This window comes from Microtus pennsylvanicus, chromosome 1, assembly GCF_037038515.1.
Source record: "Microtus pennsylvanicus isolate mMicPen1 chromosome 1, mMicPen1.hap1, whole genome shotgun sequence".
In the NCBI taxonomy this organism is placed as follows: domain Eukaryota; kingdom Metazoa; phylum Chordata; class Mammalia; order Rodentia; family Cricetidae; genus Microtus; species Microtus pennsylvanicus.
In genome coordinates, this window is record NC_134579.1 from 174,587,252 (window position 1) to 174,599,417 (window position 12,166).

The following is a 12,166-nucleotide window of genomic DNA, read 5'->3' on the forward strand; positions in this document are numbered from 1 at the left end:
ATTATATTTCTCATCCATTTCTATGAGGGCGTTCTTTACATGTTGTTTAAGTGCTTCAATCACTTTCATGAAGTCAATCTTTTCTAGTTCTTCTTGATTAAGGTGTTCATGTCCTCCCGTTGTGAGGTCGCTGGTTTCTGGTGACTTCATGTTGCTTTTCAGCTTGTTGGGTGAATTCTTGCATTGGCGTCTGCCCATCTCTTCTTCCAAATGCTCCCTTATGGATCTTCTTTTACCGGATCAGGTCTCCTTGCCTACTGATGTACCTTCCCAGTGATGGCTCTCCCCAGTGATGGCTCTCCTGGTGCCAAGATCAGATCTCTGTGCCCAATGATGGCTCTCCCCAATGCTGGCTCTCCTGGCACCCAGATTAGGTCTCTGTGCTTGTTGGGTAGCTCGCAAACAAAGCGCCTACCTTGCTTGGCGTAGGCAGGCTATAGAAACACAGGAACTCCTGCCCCCTTGGGTGCCCTGAGGATTAGGACCCAGTGCCCAGACAGGCTGGGCTGGGTGAGTTATGTGCCAAAAGAGTGCAGTGGGGCCGAAGTGTGGAGGGTTCTGGATGCAAGCTGGGTGGGATAGGAAGAAAGAGGCAGCATGCAGGGAGTAGAGGCCCTGCAGAGAGCCCAAGAAGGATAGGGGGCTGAGGAAACCCTGAGTTCCCTGTCCCGGGCTGGTGCCGCGGGGTCAGAAACTCACCCCAATGTTGGCTCTCCTGGCACGGAGAGATCAGGTCTCCCTCCTGCAAATTTCTATAAATGATCAGAGACCAAAGCTAAATGTAGATGAAAAATGGCATTTTTATTGATGGCTTATTAGACACAGGTGCTACTGTAAGTATCATTACTCCAGAATCTTGTCATCTGAATTGGGCTCTTCAAAGTGCAAAGGTTTAGTTCCTGGAAACTGGAACCCTATCTTGGGTAAAACAAAGCAAGAGATGGGTTGAATGTATAGGGCCAGAAGGGAGAAAAGGAAGACTGAGGCAATATATAGCCTATATTACAGTAAATTTGTGGGGTCTTGACCTAATGCAACAATGGAATACCCAGATTAACATTCCTACAGCCCCAAAAACTTACGTTTCTGAGGAAAATATTAGAAGATAGTATATTCAACAGACAAAAGCCATTTAGGCTGTACAAGAACACAAAGCATTTGATAATCATTCAGAGGTACCTACAGCCCTACCTTTAAAATGGTTAACTGAGAAACCAATATGGTTTAAGCAGTGGCCTCTAGCTGACGAAAGGTTGCAGGCTTTAGAATAGCTGGTACAAGAGCAACTACATGCTCAACATATAGAAGAATCTGTCAGACTAATCTATTCCATGAGAATGTTGAGCAGCAAAGACACTCCATTCAGAGTTTTTTTTCTTCTTGGAACAATTGGCCTTTGAGCAAGGAACTGCCCATGTCTCAACAACTGATAAAGTATATGGTATCTGAAAAGGATGAGCAGGACACAAGGAAAACTTCTGTCAAATCTTGTCAAGACAGGGTAATATGGTTCTGAAAAAAAATGTCTTGCCTCTGAAAATGGTCTGTCAGTTATGCTAGGCCTTAGCCAAAGTTGGTTGCTTCAATAATGGAAAATGAGATTTTGGGTGATTGCTCAGGTAGGTAATTGTCTCCATCATATTTTATTGGCTTTGGAAGCTGCTGGATTGTTCTTGCCTCTTCAAGTCATATTATCTTCGTTCTCAGGCCTTCCACAGGGTTCAAGATTAGGTAGCCATAGTTACTGTACTCTTATATCTAGTCAAGCCATTTCCTATACAAGACTTAGACTTCTTAGGGTAGAATGTTTATTAAAACATTTATCATATGTTCCTTTCTTAATATTGTTTGTGCTGGTTGTAATTCTAATTATACTTGATAACTGTTCCTAGTGTATATAGTTTTGGCTCAGATTTGGAACTCTCTTATTTTAACAAAAGGGGGAGGTGCTGTGAGAGCAGATTCCACTCCTTCAGCCAATGGCCTTTAAGATACCAGCCCACTTGGGCATGGTCTCTGACACTCTAAAAGCAGTTGTGAAACGTGTGCCTGCTCACTTGCTTCTGGCTCCCGCTTCTGGATCCTGGACTCTGTTCCTGTTCATGCAGAGGACTGTTATCTAGGACAGTGATCTGTAAGTTTTTCCCTTAAATAAATAGCCCTTTTAATATTTATAATTTTAAACTAGTGTGGAATTATTTTGTAACTTCCACCATCAGCCTAACACACTGCTCATTGACCAGACTTTTTGGAAATCATAATGATAATGCAGGGACTAGATAGGTCACTTGGTAGAAAATTTATGGTGCCAGTGTCAACATATTGCTTCACTTACCATCTTGATACCACCTTTTGTTAACAGACCCGAGGTATTCTGCTCCCATTACTCATTAGTCAGGTTGCCTGGACTTTGCCTCACAGAAATATAATCACTAGAGGCTTAAGACCCAGATTGCATTTTTTGATTGTACACAGGTGAATCTAAAGTAAAATATTTACTATTTCTTCTCTGCAGAAATCAAAACCCTGTAGTTTAAAAGAAATTAAATGCTGTTTGCTGGCATGCAATTTAGACGGAACTGTGTTTTTAGATTTAACACATTTATTTTCTTAATGTACACCAAAATTTCTTGAGAATAGACAACTGAAATAAAACATTCTAATGTTTAAATCCTGTAATGTCCTCTTACCTATTTAAACATTAAGTAGAGATTTATCTGGCAAACCCTATGTAGATATTTGCCTGAACTGAATTGAGCAAAGGTGTAATCTTTTTTTAAGTTCTCTCCTCTCTCTCTCCCTCCCCCTCTCTCTTTCTCTCTCTCTTTCTGAATAAAAATAAACTTATGGAATTAGCATAGCTAGTTCTATTTTATTTTAGCTATTTCTTTCTTGAGTTTAATTTCAGGTAAAAAGTAATAATTAATCAAAAATCTAACTAATGTTAAGAACTTTATTGTTATCTGAGATTATGTTCATTGAAATTTTGCTAGTAATTACTAATAGGTAAGATTTATCTATTTTAGTATATCAAATAATATGTTTACATATTAAGTAAATCATTTAATGATAATTAAGTTAATCATTTGTTTTCCTTGTGTTTCTTACTAGTCTGCATCTATTCATACCCCTTATGATGATACATCACATAACTGAGAAGTGCATATACAACTGGCTATTACTTGTGTTTAGTGTCATATCTTCATTTTACCAAGTTTCATAAAGAAAATATTATTCAAGCATTAATTTACCATGTATTTTGAACATGTCTACCTTCTTGCCACCTTTATTTTCCTTTTTCCTACCCCTACTGCCAATTTCTTTCTTCTGTCAGAACCTCATTATATGTGGTTTTTATATATCAGAAGATCTAGGGCCTAGGTATGTGATAAAACATAAATACACAGTAGTTTCATTTCATTAGTCTATTTCTAGATTGGGCCTTTGCTTTTTTATATTTATGGATTTTTTTTAGTTTTTTATGAATTCTAGATATAACAGATATACCAAGCAACAACTTTATTCTCTAGGCTGTATGTTTACTGATTAATTGCTCCTTTTGTGTGTAGAAAAATTTTAACTTCCATTTGTTAGTTGTATTATTTTCTTAGCTGTTGAGTCCTTTTCAGAAAAATGTACTGCTTAGTTTAATCTTAAGAAAAAGATGGTCCACCAATGGAATGAACTCCAATCAATCCAGATAAGACTAAATTAAAATGCCCGTGTTTAATAAATGTGACACTCTTGGGTGGACCAAGACAGCATGGTGGGGAGAGGAAACCAAGCAAACTCAAAATCACATGTTTCTTTTTCTAGAGTGAGACTAAATACCCTGTGGGAGTGGTCCTGTCCCTCCCCAAACTGGGGTCAGCACTGGCAGGCTGGAAGTTAGAATCTAAACAGCTGGGAATTAGAGTCCAGTTCAATATTACATTCCAGACTCTTTGGCTATATGGGTGTTAGAGGATTGGGGCCTCACTTTTGACCAAGCATCCCAGAGTCCATGTATATAGGGGGATTGGCTCAAGTCTGGCTACTTCCTGCAGGCATGGAGCAATGTGGAAGAAGGGACTGATGGAAGTTCGTGCCTCACACTCAGCAAGAAGTGTGGCTGGAACAGCATCTGTTTTGCTGTCATCCTGGAGTTTGAGAAGGCAGGTGGTTAAGAGAAAAAATTATTGTAATTATTGGCCCTGTTCAATGGGGCTAGCCATGGGAAAAGACACAACCACAGATAAACCTGGGTTTTAAAACCAGATTTTAGTTGGCAGGTGTTTTTAATCCAGATTTTGTACCAATGGTGAAGTCCCAGGAGCTGCTGCAGGTCTTTTGACACTGTCTAGGGAGTGCTTTTTAGATTGATCTTGGCCTGAGCAGCAAGAGTGACCTATAAAATATGCTTGAAACTGGCTGGAGTTAGTGAAAGGCTCTGGAGACAGTTACTTTTTTTTTTTTACAAGACCTGATTTTGATATAGCAGTAGTTTCCCAGGAATCTGTAAGATAACTGGAACAGATTTACATTTTGATGTCATAGCAAAAGGCTATTGCTTTTGGTTAAAAGTAAAGGAAATTAGAAACTCTGAACCTCTGAAGACACACTTGAACCTGTTAGACGGGAAGGAGGGAGAAGAGAGAGGAAGAGAGAGAGGGGAGAGAGAGAACAAAACTGATCTACTAAATTGTGTATTAGGGGAAGAACTCTGTACATAGTCCTGTAAGTTTCAAGTTTCCATACCAGGAAAGGAGACCAGTCATGGGAGGACTGCAGGTGGAAGAGAATTTAAGGAGACATGGGTACATGTGACATGCTTCATTCACCAGCACTCAGGCTGTTTGGAGGTATACACACAGGCGACAGTCAAGAATAGGGAGAAGATGAAATCTCAGGCCTCTTTCCTTAAGGACACATTTATACAGAATCCTATAAAGGTGTTACTTTGGAATAAATGGTTGTATCGCACGCCTTTAATCCCAGCACTCGGGAGGCAGAGGCAGGCGGATCTTTGTGAGTTCGAGACCAGCCTGGTCTACAAGAGCTAGTTCCAGGACAGGCTCCAAAACCACAGAGAAACCCTGTCTCGAAAAACCAAAAAAAAAATTATATAACTGTTTATAGGTTCCTGGTGTCACTGATTTTGTGCTCACTTGCTAAGATTCAGCACTATCTATCTTGGCTGTACTTTATCAGTATCTGGGCTGTGTTATCCAAACATACACCAGCACCTATGACCCTCCATTCTTCACAGGTCTCTTACATTTCCAGACCTGTCTCTAGTCCATCACAATCTATGGCTCAAACCAGATATCCTTATTACAGAACATTGCTACATTTTGGCTTGAAGTTTTTCCTCTATAGCTAGAAATATTCTGCAGGTTAACTGATGAGTACAGTCCATGGCTCTTCCTCTTAACTTCCATGCAGTCATGTAGGGAGGGATCTTTGCCTCTAGAATGCTTAGCTTCCAACTCAACAAGATTCTTGTTAAAACGACTTTATCCTCTGTTGGAAGTTCAGCACTGCCTCATTCTCTCTCTCTCTCTCTCTCTCTCTCTCTCTCTCTCTCTCTCTTTCTCTCTCTCTCTGTGTGTGTGTGTGTGTGTGTGTGTGTGTGTGTGTATGTCCCTCTCCACCTCTCCTTAAGATGCACTGGTATTAAGAGCACAGAATAAATATTCTGAAACATTATCTATTTTGAGCTGAAGTTCCAGCCCCCAACATTGACTCTCATACTAGAAGGACAAAATCCTTCATTGAAGCTGAGCCTCTAGAACAGACTCTGGCATCTACTTCTCCTCTGCTATCTGAAATTTGTTTTTCCCTTTGCTGCTGAAAGTAATAATTTTCTGCCAAGACCTATACCACAGATGGATGCTCTCCAGCTGCCCCTGGGTTAGTCTGTGGAGAGCTCATCAGTCCATTCATGTGCTGCTCACCATGTCCCACTCACTTCCCTTTTTTACTGTACATTTTTACTACATGCACTGGTTAGGATGTGAGTCAAGAGGAACCTTTATTCACTATTAGTGGAAGTGTAAGCTGTTGAAGTTACTATGTGGAAATCAGGATGGAGTGTTCTCAAAAATTCTAATAATAGGGCTAAAATCTGACACTTCTACTTCTCTTGCACACAGACCCAAGAGCGTCAACATACTATCACAGAGATATAGATTTGTTCAGTGTATAACACACTCATGTATTACTAGATATTTTGGGGAGTCTACCAAAATCTCTCATGTTGTTCTTGATCACAGTCCCCTCTCTGAATTCTTTGTCCCAGTAATATAAGAATTTAAGCACAGACCAAAGGATAATTTCATTAAAAGAGTTTTAAAGTAAAACTCCACAGCAGGCAAGCTATAAACCTCAGCAGCTGCTTGGAGGAAGGAGGCAGAGAAGAGGAAGGGGGCATGCCTTATGAGTTGGGACAAGACAGAGGTCAGTCACTTGGTGGACAAGCAGTCACATGGCACAGTGGGAGATTGAGACATGAGTGAAAAGGTCCAAAGTACTGGAGAAAGCATATTTACTTCTGCTTAGCTTCTGAAAGTAAAAGACAGAAGAAGAAGAAGAAGAAGAAGAAGAAGAAGAAGAAGAAGAAGAAGAAGAAGAAGAAGAAGAAGAAGAAGAAGAAGAAGAAGAGTTGTGCAAACCCAACAGAAACTCATGGTAACTTATAGTGACTAGTCTAGAAAGCTGGAATTCTGGGAAGGAAAAGCATATTTTCTCAATAACGCGATAAATGTTCCTCTTATCTCCTTAGCATGCATTAAAATAAGCCTGCCTCCCTAGAGGGGTACCATAGCCAGGTCATTGTAATGCCCAACTGTAAAATTCAGAGATTTCATTCTCCTGACCAAAAAGAAAAAGTTCTCTTAATGGGGCTTTATGGATATTATTATTATTGTTGATGTTCTACTTACAATAACAAAGAAATGGACACTACCTCAATATTTACCTATTAATGAATGGATAATGAAAGTGGAATTTTATTCAGTTGTAAAGACAATGAAATTATAGGATTCGAAGGAAATTGAATGAAGCTGTAAAAGATTATATTAAGTGAAGTAACTCAGGCTCACTAAGAAAAATTATCACATGTTCCCTGTCATACACAGATTCTAGTTTCCAGCTTTTATACATGTGTAGGTATATGAATATAATATAAATATAAGTCATGCGAATAGTAAAGAGATAGTAAGAGGGAAAAGGTGTTATAAAAGGAAAACATTGGAATAATATAACATTTATGACAGTTAAGAAAAATAATGAAGCGGGACATGTGCAGTGACAGGGGGTGGAGAGATCTGGAGGAGTGTGGGAGAATCACCCCAAAATGTATGTACAAAAATGGCATATGGAAATATGACACATTTATTATAATTTTAAAAAGTATTTATACTATATTCTTATTGTAATTTCTTCTGTTGAAAGGTATATCTTAATAATATTTTCACATGATATTTGTGACTATATAAGAACAATATTTTTAAGTCTCATGGTCTTATTCGGGTAGAAAAAATTTATTAGAAATGTTCTCTCAGATGTCAAGTCTCAGAAATACTACACAGAGACAACAGGTTATCCATTCCTTAGGAAGAGGACACTTGAAGTATAATCCTTAAGAAATTTATTATTTTCATAACAAAAGTATAATGGTGTCAGGGTCTGGCCCAGACATAAATTATTTCAAGAACCAGAGTGGGAATATAGGAATAATTGAGACAGTTCACATGGTAATAACGGGAGGGAGTCTCATAGTTCATTCAAATACTAAAGAATGCCTATGTTTATTATCCAAACATTTTTATATCAAAAGGTAAACTAAGGGGGAAGTTCATTAGCATTCTATGTCCTGGGTCCATCCTTGGTCGGAGCTTCATAGCGTGTGTCTCAGAGAACAGAGCTATCACGTCTACCCGGGAGAGAGGAGCATGGCGTCTCTCTGAGCTCACTTCCTCTTCCTCCCAGCATTCTGTTCTGTTTACTCCTCCTACCTATGTTTTAACCTATGAGGGCCAAGCAGTTTCTTTTTATTGCTTAACCAATGAAATCAACAGATTTATATATGACACTCCCACATCACTTCTGCAACAGGACAATTATCATGTCTGCCGTAGGCAAAGACTTCTTCATTTAGCTAAATTTACCTGTCTTTGGAAACAGACATCCTAATTATGTGAGCTCCTGTCTTAGGATTCTGAGTAAAAGAAGCTTCAAACGTCTCTGACTGCTGACCTCTGTGAAGAAAAAAGATTAAGGGACAAAAGCACCTTTGGGCTCTGTATATTGAAACCATACATTCTAGTTAGGATAGATCATAATGTTTTATGAATAATCATGCTCCTAAAGCCTACATAGTCTCTTATTTAAAGGGGAGGAGGGTCACCTGAGTTGAAAATGTTTCTTCAGCTGGTCTAAAGCACCTCTTAATTTTTTTACATTATATCAAAATATAAAATTTTTAACATATGCATTACAAACAATGCTGCCATGAACATAGTTGAGCATATACTTTTGTTGTATGATAGGGCCTCTCTTGGGTATATTCCCAAGAGTGGTATTGCTGGATCTAGGGGTAGGTTGATCCCGAATTTCCTGAGAAACTGAAACACTGCTTTCCAGAGTGGTTGCACAAGTTTGCATTCCCACCAGCAATGGGTGAGTGTCCCCCTTTCTCCACAACCTCTCCAGCAAAGGCTATCATTGGTGTTTTTTATTTTAGCCATTCTGACAGGTGTAAGATGGTATCTTAAAGTTGTCTTGATTTGCATTTCCCTGATTGCTAAGGAAGTTGAGCATGACCTTAAGTGTCTTTTGGCTATTTGAACTTCTTCTGTTGCGAATTCTCTGTTCAGCTCAGTGCCCCATTTTATAATTGGATTGATTAGCCTTTTACGGTCTAGTTTCTTGATTTCTTTATATATTTTGAAGATCAGACCTTTGTCAGTTGCGGGGTTGGTGAAAATCTTCTCCCAGTAAGTGGGTTGCCTTTTTGTCTTAGTGACAGTGTCCTTTGCTTTACAGAAGCTTCTCAGCCTCAGGAGGTCCCATTTATTCAATGATGCCCTTAGTGTCTGTGCTGCTGGGGTTATACATAGGAAGTGGTCTCCTGTGCCCATGTGCTGTAGAGTACTTCCCACTTTCTCTTCTATCAGGTTCAGTGTGTTCGGACTGATATTGAGGTCTTTAATCCATTTGGACTTGAGTTTTGTGCATGGTGATAGATATGGATCTATTTTCATTCTTTTACAGATTGACATCCAGTTTTGCCAGCACAATTTGTTGAAAATGCTGTCTTTTTTCCACTGTATACTTTTAGCTCCTTTATCGAAAATCAGGTGCTCATAGGTTTGTGGGTTAAAGTCAGGGTCTTCTATTCGATTCCATTGGTCGACTTTTCTGTTTCAGGTCAGGGAACCCTGATTGCTCTTCGAGCAGATGAGGGAGGGTGGCTTGATCGGGGGAGGGGGAGGGAAATGGGAGGCAGTTGCGGGGAGGAGGCAGAAATCCTTAATAAATAAATTTTTAAAAAAAAGTTGTCAATAAGGTAATTTTATTGCTGTATTTGATAATACATGTAATACACTTGTGATATTATGAAAAAAAAAACATATGCATTACACCCAAACATTTACAGGGTGTGTCAAACTTTTCTCAACATCGTATAAGCAGTTAAAAACATTATTAGGTCAATGCCATAATTCTAGAATGGGAATTAACAATAAATTCACAATTTAACATATCATAATCTTCTTAAATCCATATTAATCAAAAGACAAGAAAAGTTTTTCTGATAGGTGAGAGTACAATGACTACAATGGCATTGCTGTTATCAATACCAGTTCCTGTCTCTGGGCAGTAGTTAAACCCTTAGGATGTACCTGTCTTAAGTGAAGAAGTATTTCAGTCATCATATATTTTGTGTCTTTCTTTCCCCAAAGGGAAAGTTTACTTCTATTTTTCAGATCCAATATTTTAAATGAGTTGTGTGTCCCCAAGATTAAAACAGTGAAATATTCAGTCTACATTTCAACTCCAAAGCAAACAAGATTCAGACCGTAAGCAATTTGTAGTCATTGCGGTCAGGTCAATGCAGCAAAGCTTCTTGGTCTGTGTTCTGAGTGTCTGGAAGCAGCTCAGCGTCCTGTAGAACAGAATGGCACCCTACAGTGTGGAGTGGTGGCAGCAAGCCAAGCACAGTGCATCAGTCACTCTTCTCTCCGGTGGTGGGGAAGGCTGGACCACGGTTTTTTTCTCGATCTCCTTCCACTCCAACTCTCCTGAAGGGCATTATCAGTTACTATGTCATCAGTTCTGCTGTTCTTCTGTTGGACTCATCAAACCAGTTGTTATGGAAGACATCTTGCATGATCTTCATCCTCAGAAAAAAAAACACATAAATGCCTTCGACCCCGTATTAATATAGGGTCTGGTTCTCTCCATTTTCCAGTACAAGGATCTTTCCATATTTCTTTAGCAAAGGTGGTCTTTGTATTATTTTGCCACAATCTGTTCCCTGCTGATCACGCATGGATATCCTTATTCAAGAAATTTAGCGTAAACAGTGCATGATTTAAAGCATTATGTGGCATTTGAGGATATAATTCTCCCTTTTTTATCTTTTGAAGTTCTGTTTTCAAGGAGCTGTGTGAAAGGACACTTAAAAGAAATAACACACTACCTCAGAATTGAGAAATTGATATTTATTTAGGGGTAAACTCACAAATCAGACTCCTCTGCTTGAATGGAGAACATTAGACAAATCCAGCGACCAGAAAGAGAGTGGGTGCATGTTCTACATCAGCTTATATAGTAAGAGGCCATGCCCCAGTGGGCAGGTAATCACTGGCAGTAAGACTTTCTATAACACCTCCCACTTTTGTTAAAATAAGAGAGTTCTAAGCCTAATACAAAATTATATACAATAAGAACAAATATATTCAATGATTATCCTATCTTAACTAGTTTAAGTCTTGTATAAATAAATAACTTGGACACATCATGAAAGCAAATTAATTATGACTATCTAGTCTTTAACCCCATATAAGATCTCAGAAGAGAAATAATATTACTTGAGTAAGCAGGAAGTACAATCAAGCAACTTCCAATTTGTACAATAAATGACAGAGACAACTGGCTACCTGGGCAATAACCCAAAGTCTCATTTGCAACGTTGAAGCAACCAACTTTAGCTAAAGCTTAGAATAACTGACAGACCATTTTCAGAGGCAGAAAACTTTCCCAAACCATCTTACTCTGTCTTGGCATGATTTGACAGTCCTGCTTATCCATTTCCAGATACTATGTATCTTCTCAGTGGTTGAGGCATGGGCATTTCTCTGCCCAAAGGCCAGTTTTGCCAAGAAGGAAACAAGCTCCAAATGGAGTGACTTCAGTGCTCAACATTCTCTTAGGAACAAATTGGTGATGCCAGGAGCAATCGTGTCTTACTAAAATAACAACCCCAAGTTATATAAATTCCATACTCTACAGCTCTTTGAAGTGGTTGAAGTATACCTATCTATGCAGAGTATAATCTCTATGTGTCTAAAGAACCTGACTATTCTAACTATAAGTAAGACAAATCTATATGAATATTGATCTATAATTCATAATTCCTATATAACTTAAAGACTAAGACTTCATAATTGAATATTATATAATAAGCAAATGTGCAACAAGTGAGGAAAATGACTTCCAAATGTAAACAATGTATAAGTATCTTGATCAGAGGTAGAACTTTACATTGCAATATGATAAATGTATATCAATATAAAAAAGTTTTAAGCAGAGGTAGAACATGTGTGCATACAATATTTAATATAATTTTACTTTGCATCAATATATTAGAATCTATACCAATGTAATTGCCTACAAATAATAACTCACAAGTTTTCACTCTATTACTCACTATTATTATTAGTGTGATTAGGCACATACTAATCTATTATCCCATCCAATTTTCCCTTTTTTCAAAGATATCCCTGAGCCTACAACTCTATAAAAATTATAATAAACCCCTAAATGATGTTCCTAACCCTGAGGACAAACTTTGTTGGAAGAAGGAATGTTGCCCCCCGCCCTCTTTTGGCGCGAGGCATTGGGAGTTGGGTCCCAGTCCTCCCGGCGCCCGGGCGGGCTCCACTGCCTTTGTTGCTGTGGC

General features: G+C 38.7%; 1 protein-coding gene across 2 annotated transcripts in view; it reads left to right on the forward strand.

The window, feature by feature from the left end:
- The first annotated feature begins 2,034 nt into the window (after positions 1-2,034).
- Positions 2,035-12,166, forward strand: part of LOC142842509 (amine sulfotransferase-like) — a 37,285-nt gene continuing 27,153 nt past the window's right edge. For both annotated transcript variants that reach the window (XM_075959231.1, XM_075959232.1), the window contains exon 1: positions 2,035-2,134. The gene's annotated coding sequence lies outside the window, so the exon portion shown is untranslated. The remainder of the gene's footprint in view (positions 2,135-12,166) is intronic.